Source organism: Temnothorax nylanderi, unplaced genomic scaffold (genome assembly GCF_030848795.1).
Source record: "Temnothorax nylanderi isolate EJ_2023f unplaced genomic scaffold, tnyl_v1.0 TNYL_tig0308_pilon, whole genome shotgun sequence".
Taxonomy (NCBI): domain Eukaryota; kingdom Metazoa; phylum Arthropoda; class Insecta; order Hymenoptera; family Formicidae; genus Temnothorax; species Temnothorax nylanderi.
In genome coordinates, this window is record NW_027249370.1 from 152,691 (window position 1) to 166,238 (window position 13,548).

Sequence of the window (13,548 nt, forward strand, 5' to 3'; positions counted from 1 at the left end):
TTTAACGCATTTAATGCATTTTTTCAAGCGGTAGAAACACGAATTCATTTATTGCAGCCAAAATCTCTAAACTTTCTTTTGGACATCTGTCAAAATTTTTTAAAACAAGAGCATTTGAAACCTTTTTCCATAAATATAATATTCTCTCTAAAAGAAAATCAAAAAAATCTTAATGAAATTACCTTAGGATCAGAATGTGATGAATATCTTAACGAATTAATGATGCAAGGGCATACAGACATTGTTACAACAGTTCGAGAGAACTGTGTAACATTTTATGTAACTGCTGCAGAGGAAATTCGTAAAAGATTACCAGTAAATAATACATTTTTATCAAAGTTACAAGTTTTTACACCTGACACAACTTTGTTTAATACTGATAGAGAAACGTTATTCAATGATGTTTCTTTAATAGCAGAAACTATTGGAGATATTGATGAAGATGCCTTAAGAAAAGAATGGTTTGCATTACCATCAGATTTTACAGTGGAGGAGAAACAAAGCCTCTCTAAGTTAAATTTCGACAACTTGTGGAAAGAAATTTTGCAATATCGGTACCCCAATAATACTGTTAGATATCCAAATCTAACAAAAGTTCTGAATGCTGTTCGAGCACTACCAAATTCCAATGCCGATCCAGAGAGAGTGTTTTCCCTCTTAAGTGATATAAAAACAAAAAAAAGAAATAAACTCTCGACAGCTACGGTTAATGCTATTTGTGTTGTTAAATCAGCATTTAAAGCGAGAGGAGAAACAGCCATAAATATGAAAATAGAGGAAAAACATTTGTCTCTTCTAGCAACAAAGAAAGCACACGCTATTAAGAAACCTCGTAGTACTTTAAGACTATATGCTGCGGATGATATTGCTGAACCCTCGTTTGCATAATAAAAATGTAAAATAATTGATTTTCAAAATATGTGTAAATCATATATTTTTAAAAATTAAGCGTATAAAAAAATGTTGTCTATAAAAGACATCACGCTCGAAAAAATTAAGCGTGTAAAAAATCTTGTCTATAAATGACATCACGCTTACAAAGTTAAGCGTGTAAAAAATCTTGTCTATAAATGACATCACGCTTACAAAGTTAAGCGTGTAACAAATCTTGTCTGCAAAAGACATCACGCTGGAAAAAAATTAAGCGTGTAAAAAATCTTGTCTGCAAAAGACATCACGCTTCAAAAAATTAAGCGTGTAAAAAATCTTGTCTGTAAATGACATCACGCTTATAAAGTTAAGCGTGTAAAAAATCTTGTCTGCAAAAGACATCACGCTTGAAAAAAATTAATCGTGTAAAAAGTTTGAAAAATAATGAAAAAATATTGTAATAACACACACACACACACACACACACACACACACACACACACACATACACAAGAAAATGTAAAAAATTGTTTTTTAATTATTTTAGTTAAAAGTATAACTAAATATTACAGTTTAATAATTGTAATATTGATATTATTCTCTGTACTGTTTTATTTTAATACTAACTATTGTAATATTTATTTTCTTAGTGAATAACAATTTATTAATAATAAATAGTAAATTGACAATTTTTTACATTTTCTTCCTGACGGAAGAGACCACCACCTTCTCGCGGTTTCCGTTGAGCAACAATATGTATGTATGCAAACATTAATTAGTTGCAAAAAGAAGTCTCTCAACTGTTATTTTTTCAATTTAAAGTTAATCATTATTTTGCTTAATGTTTTCAATAGAAGAAATTTTCTTACTACAAAAGCATACATATTGGCCAAGAGTGGATTTTTATATATTATATTTAATTATTTTTTTATTAAATTATATATTTTTATTATAATATTTTTATTAAATTATGTATTATAATTTATTATATTTTAACATAATTTAATTAAATTATATTATATTTATATTACATTTTATTAAATTGAATAATTTTCGGCTCAGCGCAAAAAGTCCGCCAGCGGCGTTTTACTAGCTTGCCGAACAGTAGTGCGACATACAGAGAGAGAACATTATATAGCTGTTGTCGGAGGTTCCAGGTTCGAACCCTGGCTGAGGTAATATTTTTCGCAATACATTTAATAATTTAATTTAATTTAAATTACTTTAAAATGAGATGTTTACATATAAGTATCAAAGATTATAAACGTCTTGACGATTAATCGGGCCAAAAGCAATGGTCGAATCGTCACGATTATAAAATTATTGCCAGTCAGGCGGATTCATACGTCTTAGTTTTATTATTTCATACTGGCGAATTACAATTGCATTGAATTATATATTTTATTTTCAGAATAAGCGTAATATAATTTTATTAGACATCATTTATGTAATTAATAAATTTTACTAACATTTTTTGTTATTGGTTTTATTACTTTTAAATAATTAAGAGACACGATAGTGTCTCGCGCCTAGTGTGGGAAGGGATATTTTATTGTCATCTGTAATGTCATATATAATGTATATTTTATTCATTAATCAACATCAGAAAGAATACGCGAAACATAATAAACGAGCCAAATCAGCTGACGCGCGAACGCATATACCAACGAACCGGCTATGGCTATGCTACAACTCGGGGAAGAACGAGACATCCGAGTATGTCTGCGCTCTTCTACCCGGCCGAAGCTGGCCGAGCGCACAGCCGAGGCCGAGGGCACACGTACACGGCTCTGTCAGCTGTGTGCGTGTCCCCTACCAGGCGCCAGCCATCCCCACCACCGATGCTGCCGTGCTGCCCGGTCTTCCGAACGGCAACTCTGGGGACACGCGGCCCGTTGCATCCGCGCTCTCCGGGCGCCGCCGGGCGCGCCGTGCACATAACTTTTATCTATTTATTTATTTATCTATTTATTCATATTTATTTCTGCCTACCTATCTTATTTATTCACATATATTTTAACATCTTGATATGGCAGAGGCGCGCGGTCATCAACGACAAGAGCCGCTCGTGGTTACGCTCGCGTACCCGCTGCCGGAGAAAGTTCGCTGTCCCCGGTGCTGGGTGGGCGAGAGTGGCCACGCTAAACCGCAGGGCGAGTACTGCGACCCGGCTCATCTCGCGAAACATCAGAAGAAAGTGCATCCGGGGGACTTCATAACCTATAAGTGCTCGATCTGCAATTATCTTGGCAAGACCACTGTGCCACTTCGAAACGTAAAAGCTCACTATGAGCGAGAGCACGGCGTCCCCCGGGTGCAGGAGCCGGGTCGTGCCGCGGGCACTCAGTGCGCGAACGGTGGGCCGTTTTTAACATCGCGGGCGCGGGCAACACGTGCGTCAGCCGCGACAGTGTCTTCGTCGCAGTCGTCCTCCGGAGGAGTACAGCGACGCCGCGCGTGCGACTCGCGACCACCCGGGGCAACCTCCACGGCCGCCGCACCACCATCCGCAGCACCAGCACCATCACCACCTGCAACAACATCATCGCCAGGTGCACGTGAGTCCCCCACATTTGCGGCCGTAACCGCCGCGGCAACCCCGGCGGCACGTCCATCTTCGTCGCCGGTGACAGTTGCCGCGGCCCAGGTTACACGCCGCAGTACGGCCGCGGCCAATGTTACCAGCCGCGGCATCGGGAGCGCCGCGCCACGTGCGACAACTGCCGCCAGCCTTAAGGCGCGTCCGCAACGGTCGGGTGGTTCGACCAATGGCAGTGGCCCGCCAATCACAAGCGAGGCGCGCGCAAATTTCCCCAGAATTCGGGCAATGTTCCCGAAGTCGGTTTCTGGGGAAACAGCGAGGAGGATGCCGACCTCCCGGACCTCGCCACCCACCACCACGACGGCGAGGTCCTCGACGACGGACACCAGGAGTCGGAGGTCGGCCAGCGCGCCTCCCGAGAAGATCAGCGTCTCCAGGCCGGCACGCGTGTCCCCCCGGACAACACCGGCCGCCATTACAACTCCACCCTCCAGTTTTGGCGGCGGGGGGGACACTCAGCAGAGGAAAAAGACGCCCGAGAGGCCCGGGCCAATCACACCCGGGCCCACTACAAGATCGAGATCTCGGGCGTCCAGCGTGCCGGTCGAGAAGAGCGCAGAGCGGGCAGCCCTGATCAGTCCACCAGAGGTCAGGGCAGTCGCGGAGAGGGGCGGCGGGGTGGCGAGGACGTCACCCCCGCAACGCGGGACACCGCCCCTCGGAGGGGCCTCCGGCTCGCCACTCAACATCAGTGGCAGCCCGGTGGGGGCCCCCATTATGGCGAGTCCATCCGCCACTGACCGCGACTTCACTGCCGGCCACCCTGACGACGTGCACGGTGACGACCACCATGTGTGGGTCCCCCGTCATGGCGACGGGGGTCACCACGGGGAGAAGGAGCACACCGCTCCGCTCTCCCCCTCTCCCGACGATCCAGGAGGTGGCGTCGCCGTGCGAGGAGGAGCGGACGCGGCCCCAGACGACCCCACCACCACCCAGGGAGGAACAGCGGCAGGAGGGCGCGGCGCGTTTACCATCTCCACCCGAAGAGGAGGGGGACTCGCCGATTGGTGCGCCGTGGAGGATGGTGCGCCCGGGGGGAAGTGCGAGGCGCCGGCTGAGCGATGGCTCTTCTGGGGGCGACAGCCCGCCCCAAATAACGCCGGCGAATAATTTTGATATTAATAATAATAATTTTCATCTTAACAATAATGATAATAATTTAATTAGAGACTGTTCTGTGCGATTGGAACGCACTTTAGTGACAAACTTTTCCAATTTTTCTAATTTTTCAGATCTCTCAATTTTGAGCGGAGTGGACCCCATGAGGCGGGGAGACGAGTTCGGAGGAGCAGCGGGAGGAAGGCGTACTGAAGATCAAGGTACGTCCGGACATCCGAATGTTCCCGTAAGTGTCCGGGGCGTGATGGGTCGTCGGCCGCAGGCACACGTAGCCGGCGGCTCCGGCGCCAGCGAGAAGACACCGCCGAGGGCCAACATCAGCCAACGCGGGCGCGGGGGGCATCGCCGACGTCCGCAGCGTGTGGAGGCTCCGCCTGTCCAGCCGTCCGGTGGCCGACCGGCCTCTGCGGCCGCTGCAAAGCGGTCCAAGGAGGAACGCGTGGCTGCCCGTGACGAGCTGGTAGGGCGGGCCGAAGCCGTTGCCTCGATTGCGGACTTGGAGGAGTTCGCGGCTTCGGTCGCGGCTTTCTTCGGGGAGGATGCAACGGGTGTGGCGCGCGGTGGTGCGCCCGGCGCTCGCGATCGCCCACATCGGTCGCGTGAGGCGCGAGCCCGTCGGGGCGAGGGGGATCGCCCGGGGCGAGATGGCGTCGATAATAATAGAGGACCGGCACCGGCCGGTCCTCCTTCGCAGTCGGGAGAAGGGCGTGGTGGCTGGGTGCGCGAAGCGACCCGCATTCAGGCTCTGTACAGGGCGAACCGACGCAAAGCGGTCCGAGAGGTGCTGCAGGGGCCCGCTGATTTCTGCCAAGTGCCGAAGCAGCGGGTTCAGCAGTATTTCGAAGGACTGTATAGCGGAGGGGAGGATCTGGCCAGCCCTGATGTGGAAGTGGAGCAACCTAACCCCTCGAGTCAGGCCGGGGATGCTGCGTATCTTATGGATCCCTTCACGCCGCAGGAGGTGGATCGTCGGGTCCGGCGTATGACGAACTCTGCGCCGGGTCCCGACGGTATCACTTACCGTAACCTGCGTGGAGCGGATCCTGGTATGCGGCTCCTCACCGCATGTTACAATGCGTGCCTCAGACTCGAGGCAGTCCCCGCGTCCTGGAAGACCTCCAAAACCGTATTGGTTTATAAGAAAGGCGACCGGGAGGATTTGAATAATTGGCGCCCTCTCGCGCTGGGAGACACGACCCCCAAGCTTTTCGCGGCGCTCATCGCCGATCGTATGACCGATTGGGCGATCAAGTACCGGAAACTAAATCCGGCGCAGAAGGGTTTCCTGCGGGACGAGGGGTGCTACGAGCACAACTTCGTCCTTCAGGAGATCCTGACGCACTGCCGGAGGACTCGGCGGCAGGTGGTCGTTGCGTGGTTGGATCTTGCCAATGCGTTTGGCTCGATCCCCCATTCGACGATTTGCCGCGCTTTCGTTGGCGCCGGGGTGCCGGGGGGCTACATCAATATATGGAAGTCCATGTATGATGGATGCTCCACGCGGGTGCAAACGGTCGACGGGCTCACTGCGCCCATCCCTGTTCGCTCGGGGGTTCGGCAAGGTTGTCCGTGGAGCCCGATTGGTTTCGACTTCGGTATTGACGTGGTGCTGCGTGCAGCCGCCGCTGTCGATGCGGGGTTGGAACTACTGGGCTCCCGCTTTAACATCTTTGCGTACGCGGACGACATTGCACTCGTTGCCGACACGCCCGAGGGAATGCGGCGGCTTCTCGCCGCCGTAGAGGCCGCAGCGCTGTCGGTGGGGTTGCGGTTCAACCCTGCTAAATGCGCCACTCTGCACATCGGTGCAGGAGCGGGCAGCAGGGTCCTACCCACAGCGTTCGAAATCCAGGGACAGCCTGTTCATCATCTGGCAGAGGGCGAGTCTTATCGTCACCTTGGTGTGCCGACTGGATTCTCGGTGGACGCTACACCATTTCAGACCATTGATGGTCTGCTCGGGGATCTTCGGGCGGTAGATCGATCCCTGCTTACCCCGTGGCAGAGAGTCGAAGTCGTTGCAACGCACCTGCCGCGGATGGACTTTCTGCTTCGGGGGGCCGCAGTGGAGAAGCGCCCATTAGTAGCTGCGGACAAAATGGTCCGGAGGGCCGCTAAGGCCTGGCTCAATCTCCCGCAGCGTGCAAGCGCGGAACCAGTTTACCTCCCTCCCAGCCGGGGGGGTTGTGAACTGCTTCCGCTCGCCGACCTCGCGGACGTCCTGTCCGTCGCGCACGCCTTCCGTATGCTTACGGTTGGCGACGAGGCGGTCAGGGGCCTCGCGTGGGCGTCGCTGCGGGGGGTTGTAGCTAGGCGTATCGGTCATCCTCCGAGTAACGAGGAGCTCGCGTCATTTCTCTCGGGTTCGCTCGAGGGGAGGATGCGAGACGGAGGGGAGCGCTCCCTGTGGTCGAGGGCTCGGAATGCCGCGCGGAGACAATCCGAGCGATTGTCGCTTCGGTGGGAATGGTGTGCGGCCACCGAGGAGATGATGGTAGTATGCCGGGGTGCCAGAGGCGCGACGGTGAAAATGCCACCAGGAGCTCGCTCCCAGGTGGTACATCGCTTGCGCTCAGCTGTAATAGAATACTATACAGACCGGCTTTTAAGCAAGCCTGATCAGGGGAAGGTGTTCGAGGTGTCGTTGCAGGCGAGGGCGAGCAATCACTTCGCCCGTAATGGCAGCTTCACCCGCTTCACCGACTGGCGTTTTATCCATTGCGCCAAGTTGGATGTCCTCCCTCTTAACGGTGCACGCCGTTGGGGGGAGCCGGACAAGAGGTGTCGGCGTTGCGGTGGGGCAGCCGAGACCCTTCCCCACGTTCTAAATCATTGCGGCGTCCATTCTGCCGCCATACAGCTGAGGCACGACGCCGTCCTGCACCGTCTCTGGAAGGCTTGTCGGCTTCCAGGAGATAAACGGGTCAACCAGCGGGTCGAGGGCGTCGAGGGGGAACTTGAGGGGTTACGACCTGATCTCGTGATCAGGCACGAGCCCTCCAAGAGTGTCGTCATATGCGACGTGACGGTGCCCTTTGAGAACCGTTGGCAGGCGTTCAAGGACGCAAGGGAGAGAAAACTTGCCAAGTATTCTCCCCTTGCTGAGGCGCTCCAACGCAAAGGGTACCGTGTGGTCGTGACGGCCTTCGTCGTCGGCGCCCTTGGCTCGTGGGATCCGACCAATGAGGGGGTGTTGAGATTGCTGCGCGTGGGCAGCGCGTATGCAACAATGATGCGCCGTCTCATTGTCTCGGATACCATTCGCTGGTCAAGAGACATTTACGTGGAGCATGTGTCCGGCGTGCGCCAGTACGCCGCTCCTTCGCGTCCTTCCGCTGATGGGGTACCGGCCACTCCGCCTCGCGCGATTCGCCTGCGTTGGCCCACCAACGAATAGGAGCGGCACTAATTTTTCTTGTTTCTAGTCTTTGTGATTTTTTGTGTGTCGAGTATGAATGCCGCGTAATTTATTTATTATTTTATGCATTGAGTGGCCACGTAGGTCACTTAATTTATTATTGTAAAACAGCTCGATGTCCTGCCCACGATATTTTATACTGTGTGTCTTTTTCTCTTTTTCTACTTTTTCTTTCTTATTTATATACTTCCGTACTTTTGTACTTTTTAACTTTTCTTTTTTCTTTCTTTGTATTCTTTTCCTACTTCTACTTTTATTTTTAATTTTCGTATTTATTTGTGTGGGCCTGTATGTTCCGAGTGTGAATGCCGCGTACTCTATATTGTAGTTTACCCGAGTGTGAGGGTGCAGTCCCATGGAGCGTATTGCGCGTATCGCGGATTGCGCGTATCGAGAATCTGACCAATCACAGACGTTCCGCTATTTTCGATACGCTGCCGTTCCGCCGAATCCATTATTGTAGCGTAATATGCGTCGAATATAAACAGCTTGAAAGAGAGACAAAACAGAAGACACTGATTTCGGAAGTTCTTGTTGCAAATGATGATGAACAACGAAGGAGATAAAAGTCCTGTAAGTATCTAATTAGCAGTTTTTAATATTATTGTAATATTTGTAATCGCTTGTATTTACATTGTGCTTTTTAATAATATTTTGAGGTTAATTTAAAATTTGATGAAACATTTCTCTAGTTTGCATTGATTATTTCAGTTTAATATAAATTGGAATATATTTCATTATGAATAACAAATTATTTATGTTTATTATTCTTTTTACTTTTTACAGCCAATAAAATGTGGATACTGTGGGTGGCTACTTGACGGGCTACTTGATGGGTTTGTAGATGCTAGCTTGCTACAACATAAATGTTTGAAACATTATAATGAGGAAAAACATCTTTTACACATTGATGACAACAATGTTGCAACTATTAGTAATTATCTAAAAATAATAATTATAACAATCAAATTTTATGATAAATGCACACTGGTTTATATACATATATATATATATATATATATATATATATATATATATATATATTCATACGTATTTTATGTTTACAGTTGAGAAAGATCAATCGACAAGCATTCAAACAACTAATACAAGTGAATATAATGAGGCGCTTGTTAATGCTGTATACTCTAGACCTGCATTATATGACCACCGTATACCTCTTAAAGACAGAACAAGTTTAAAAAAGAGGGCATTATGGAAAGAAGTTGGAAATTTAATGGGAGGTACGTTTTTACAAGTTACATAATATAATAAAATGTATATAATAAAATATTTCAACTAATACTGCAATAAGTATTATATGTTTTCTCTTTTAAAAACTAATTCCAAATTTTGATTTTTTTAATATTAAAGAAAACGAAAATCTAGAATTTGTTCAAAAACGCTGGAAACAACTTCGCGACAGCTATGTTAAAGCGAAGAAAAAAGAAAACGCATACATACCGAGTGGATCTTCTGCAAGTATAAAAAATGATAAGATGACTTTTGCTTTGTACAACCAGATGAAATTCCTAGATGACATAATAGGAAAATCACCGTAAGTATTTTTTGTAAAATTAAAGAAAATTTATTACAATTATAAATTGATTTATTTAATACTACAGCACAGTCACTAGTTTACCGGCACTACCGGCAGACATCGATGAATGTCCAATACAATCGATAACCAATACTGCTGAAAAGGTTCCATTACCTCAAAGTTCATCAGATTCTATCTCGTCAGATAGCTGGGCCAACACATCTGATCCAGCAACTAATAATTCTTCTTCATTTAAGTCGCAGTCATCAAAGAAAAGAAGTAAATTTTCATTATTTTTCCAGTATTTCTTTAATATAATTCCAATCTTTAATTTGTAAAAAAGACATTGTTTTTACATTTCAGAAATAAAAGAACATGATGATAGCTCAGATATTGAAATGAAAAGAGTAATCTTATCAAACATTGAAGAGTCGAAAAAGACGCCTGATGCTGTTGACGGTTTTCTCCTCCAAATAGGAAGTCGACTACGAGCATTGCCACCACGGGATAGGGCACAATTAGAGATAAAAATATTAACCGACATTTTTAATTTAGAAAGTTCTTTATCACTTCACTAACTTGTGCTTTTCATGTTATATTAATTATATAAGCTTTAAATATATGCTAAACATACGATATATAAAAGTACGATATATATAAAGTTATATATTTTTAATACATATTATATAAAGTTATATATTTTTAAAATAATAAAGTTTTATAAAGTTAAAAATTATTCTCTATAGCTCTTTCCCATTGATAAGGTAATGCACCATTTCCATTAAAGAATGCAGTATATGCGTTTCGAACTTCGATTCCACTTTGAGATGCCCTTCCTCGATGAATTGGTAATGAGCAAAGCCCTCCGGAAATTGTTGAATGATCCTCGTCATTACTAATATGCATATATCTATCTTGTAACTGCATTTGTTCTCCATTATTAATAATAAAATTATGCAATACTATTGTTGCTTGCACAATTTTCTTTACGTTAGCAACGCTTGATATTATTGGCTTTCTATAAATTCTCCATCTTTGTGCTAATATCCCAAAAGCATTTTCTACTACTCTTCTTGCTCGACTGAGTCTGTAGTTAAATACTTTTTGTGGTAGATTTAGCCTTCCACTCCGTGGATATGGTCTCATCATGAAGTTTGTTAAGGGGAAGGCCTCATCTGCTAGCAGCACATAAGGGAGAACTGGTCCATCAATCTGAACTGACTTAGGATTTGGTAGCTTTAATAAAGCGTTTTCAAAATAATTTCTAATAAGGCTGTTACGAAAAATTCCTCCATCACTCTGTCTGCTTTCGCCTCCGATATCGACAATAATAAAACGATATTTGGCATCGCTAATTGCTAGGAGATTGATACTGTGATTTCCTTTGTAGTTATAATATGTCGAACCGGAATTCGATGGAGCCTGCAATAAAAAACATTTATGTGCAATATTAATGTAAAATATATAAGTTTGCAGTGTAAGTTTTAATTAGTTATAATTAGTTTTAATTTTAATTTTAATTACATGAGTTATTCATACGTCACCTGGAAGGTTACATGTTTTCCATCGATGGCTCCTATGCAGTTGGGATAATTCCAAAGCCGTTCAAAATCATCGGCAACATTTTGCCAGCTGCTTTCATCATTTTTTATAAAAACGGTATCTTTCAAATTATTCCAAATGACTTCGCAAGTCTCTGACACTATTTTAGAGACAGTATTATGTCCAATACGAAAGGCATACGATAATGATCGCGTACTATCTCCTGTTGCCAAGTACCTGATAGTTATATGCAATCTTGTTTCAGGTGGAATAGCTTCTCGAACCACAGATTGTTTAGTAATCGAAGGTCTGATAAATTGTAATAATTTCTCAAAAAGTGCCGGTTTCATTCGGAAATAATTAACAAATTTTTCACGATCTTGTTGCTCTAGTTCATTAACAAGATTATTACTTGCTCCTTGTGCTAACCGTCGTTCAATAGTAAATATTGGACTGACCCAATATTTTCGTTTTCCTTTATTAATAGTTTTTTTCTCACTTTTTTTTAGTATAGAATAAAGCGCATACATTTTAATAATTTTACGATATATTTCCTGCCTAATGAAAATATTATAATTGCAGTGTTTTAGACGCTTTGTTAATAACAAAAGCGAAAGCAATATTGTTTTTGATTTCATTCTACACCTGTAAAACCAATTGCAAATTTTTTAATTTAATTATGTTAAACAAATTAACATTTAATAAAATTTACTTACACACTATGGATATTTTTTCGCCTGTTCTCTTTCTTTCTATGATCTCACAGTATGTATTTAGTTTGCACAGATTTTACAAATATAATTAATTAATTTTAATTAATTGATGCTTATGCGATTCTCTTTACAAGCGATTCTGTCAATTGTAGAGAAGTGACTGTGCAGAAGTCAGTTTCGTTCCTATGGTCCCATGAAGCGGAATTAGCGTAAGCGGATCGGCGGTTTACCAATCATGAGATTGTTTAGATAAAGGAAATAATGAAAAGCGTTTCGTGATTGATTATCCGCTTGATCCGCTTACGCGAATTCCGCGCCATGGGACCATAGGAATGAAACTCCTGCGTATCGAAAATAGCGGAACGTCTGTGATTGGTCAGATTCTCGATACGCGCAATCCGCGATACGCGCAATACGCTCCATGGGACTGCACCCTGAGCGTTCCGCGAGACAAGCGTTAGCGCATCATTTTATCCTGAGAGATATGCCGCACGCGGGCCCCTGGGTCAGTTTTAACTTCTGACGTCCACTCTTCTGTGATAGGCCCAGGGGCCATAAAGCTGTGATATTTTTATACACCTATATTATGACCGTGTCTGGGATTAGTCCCCCAGCGCGCTTTGCGATGGTCCACTGGCGGGGGGGGCCTCTTGTCCCCCGCCCATGATATTAATTTAAGACCGGCGTGCGGCCTAATTGCCGTGCCTTTGATATGTACCTTGTACCCCGGGGGCTTCGCCCCCGGGGAATTCGTTTGAAAATAAACGGCAATTAATCTGTTCTTATCAGCTTAATATCTGATACAGTCCTCATAGAGGACTCAGAATATTAAACTGATTTTTGAGCCCAGGCGGGGTCCCGGGGCTTGCTCCGGCCCTGCCGCGGGTCGACCCGGTATTGCAGTACCGCCGGAACCGGCCCAATTATCTATTAAAGCTCAAAAATCTGTTTAATATAAAGAGTCCATCAGATAAAAGCTCGGAGAGCATTTGCCTGCACACGATTTTAGGTTAGATTGATCGATTTTCGAGTGTGAGTGTTCGCGCGTGTGCCGGCCGGGAAGCGACGTCCGCGTGTTATTTTAACTGTTATTTTCGTGTTCCCCGGGAAATTTCCGATTAAAAACACATACTTTGAAGCTTTATTCCTGGGGAAATAAATTTTATGGTGCCGCGAACCGCGAAAGTGGAGTGCCGCGACTGCTCGCCCTGGGACCGCGCGCCCAAGTTCGCGCGGCGTTACCCGGTGCGTACGGTGATCGCGGGTGCGACGGGTGTCTTTCGCGGTGTGTTTCCTGATTTCGGAGCAAGTGCCACGTTGTACTTGTAACGGAGTTAGGTTATACACTGCGAGCGGCACACGAGCGGGACACGCGGCCCGTTGCATCCGCGCTCCCCGGGCGCCTCCGGGGGCGCCGTGCATATAACTATTCTATTTATTTACTTATTTATTTATTCATATTTATTTCTGCCTATTACTATATATTTATCTCACATATATTTTAACATCTTGATATGGCAGAGGCGCGCGGTCATCAACAACAAGAGCCGCTCGTGGTTACGCTCGCCTACCGGGAATTCGCATGGCGGACGTGGTAGAGAGTAGACGTGTCGAGCGAAAGTTAAAGTTGAAAAGCGAAAATTATAGCGATTTAGTAGTCGGGCGTGATAGAAGAGTGGCAGGAGGGTACTCTAGAAGCTATAAAAGAAATAATTAAATTAATTAAGAAAAGAAACGTCGCCCC

General features: G+C 45.5%; 2 pseudogenes; one reads left to right on the forward strand and one right to left on the reverse strand.

The window, feature by feature from the left end:
• Nucleotides 1-10,540: 10,540 nt before the first annotated feature.
• On the reverse strand, nucleotides 10,541-11,621 carry LOC139780964 (putative nuclease HARBI1; annotated as a pseudogene).
• Nucleotides 11,622-12,552: 931 nt separating this feature from the next.
• On the forward strand, nucleotides 12,553-12,732 carry LOC139780982 (U2 spliceosomal RNA; annotated as a pseudogene).
• Nucleotides 12,733-13,548: the final 816 nt, after the last annotated feature.